Source organism: Echinops telfairi, unplaced genomic scaffold (assembly GCF_000313985.2).
Source record: "Echinops telfairi isolate 266 unplaced genomic scaffold, ASM31398v2 ScPeMD7_5592;HRSCAF=6446, whole genome shotgun sequence".
In the NCBI taxonomy this organism is placed as follows: Eukaryota; Metazoa; Chordata; class Mammalia; order Afrosoricida; family Tenrecidae; genus Echinops; species Echinops telfairi.
In genome coordinates this window covers 30,048,826-30,050,525 of record NW_022109491.1, presented here as the reverse complement: position 1 = coordinate 30,050,525, position 1,700 = coordinate 30,048,826, and the positions used below count along the sequence as shown (strand labels likewise).

The 1,700-nt window shown below is 45.5% G+C and overlaps 1 pseudogene; it reads left to right on the top strand.

The window, feature by feature from the left end:
- Positions 1-1,089: 1,089 nt before the first annotated feature.
- On the top strand, positions 1,090-1,334 carry LOC115871320 (annotated as a pseudogene).
- The last annotated feature ends 366 nt before the right edge of the window (positions 1,335-1,700 follow it).

Sequence of the window (1,700 nt, the reverse complement as noted above, 5' to 3'; positions counted from 1 at the left end):
TCTCTCCTTCATGAACCCTTGATAATTTATAAATTATTATTGTTTTGTCAGGTCCTACGCTGATCGATGTCTCTCTTCACCCACTTTTCTGTTGTCCATCCCTCTGGGAGGGGGTGATATGTAGATACTTGTGATCAGTTCCCCCCTTTCTTCCCCCACCTTCCCCTTCCCCTCCTGGTATCGCTATTCTCAATATTGGTCCTGAGGGGTTTGTCTGTCCTGGATTCCCTGTGTTTCCAGCTCTTATCTGTACCCATGTACATGCTCTGGTCTAGCCGGATTTGTAAGGTACAACTGGAGTCACAATAGTGGCGGGGGGTGAGGGGGGCGGGCAGGAAGCATTAAAGAACTAGAAGAAAGCTGTATGTTTCAACGGTGCTATTCTGCACCCTGACTGGCTCGTCTCCTCCCCGAGACCCTTCTGTAAGGGGATGTCCAGTGGCCTACAGATGGGCTTGGGGTCTCTACCTCGCACTGCCCCTCATTCACAATGAGATGATTTTTTGGGGTCTTTGATATCTGATACCTGATCCTGTACACACCTCGTGATCACACAGCCTGGTGTGCTTCTTTCGTGTGGACTGTGTTGCTTCTCAGCTAGATGGCCGCTTGTTTCTCTTCAAGCCTTTAAGACCCAGACGGAAAGAAAGCCTCATCTTTTTCTTGCAGTGTCGCTGTTGTTTTTCAAACTGCTAACCTTGCAATTAGCGACCCAACATGTACCCCACTCCACCACGATGGCTCCTGTTCATTGCATAAGTATGGTGACAGGACACAACTCTAACACACAGGCCCTCGATTTTAAACCACTTCTTCTTTCTTCCTAGACTGCCCTTAATTTGAAAGTCCTGCTGAAGCCCATCCACCATGGGTGAACCTACTGGTTATTTGAAATACTAGTGGCATAGATTCCGGCAACACAGCACCACACAGCCACTACAGTGTGCCCAGCTGCCACAGGCGTGGTGAAGCTGACACTACAGAGGGCAAATAAGAGCACCCCTTGAGTTTTGTCGTTGCCATTGCCTGACGTCTGTGTTGCTGCTCTACTTTGTACCTTCCTTATCTACCTGTCCCACTGCTGGCAGAATGGCCCACAAGCAAATATACTACTCAAACAAATACTTCAAGGAGCCTTACGAGTGCCAGCATGTCATGGTACCCAGAGAACTTTCTAAAGAAGTACCCTAAGCCCATCTAATGTCTGAAGAGAAGTGGAAGAGACTTGATGTTGAACAGAATCTAGGCTGAGTGCATTACATGAATAATGAGCCAGACCACATAGTCTCCTCTTTAGACAACCATTTCCAAAAGAGCCACAAAAATCCAATTAAACCTTTTATCATATTTAATGTAAATGTGTAGATATGGTGGTATTCAGGCAATACTTGAAAAGTCTACAAATTATTCATTTTTACCTATGTTAACCTTGCAATTTGCAGCCCAACACATATTCTTCACAGCATTAAGCTCAGTTAAATACAACTGCCAATAGATTACTATAAGGTGTTTGAGATAAACTTTAGTCAGTTCTTCTGCGGATAACTAATTGCCTGTTGGAATTTTACCTGTTACTTGTGTTTAATAAAGTTTCTGGTTCATGAGGGAGTGGGGAGCAGGGAGGGAGGGGAAACAATGAGGAGCTGATGCCAGGGGCTTCAGTGGAGAGCAAATGTTTTGAGAATGATGAGGGCAGTGAA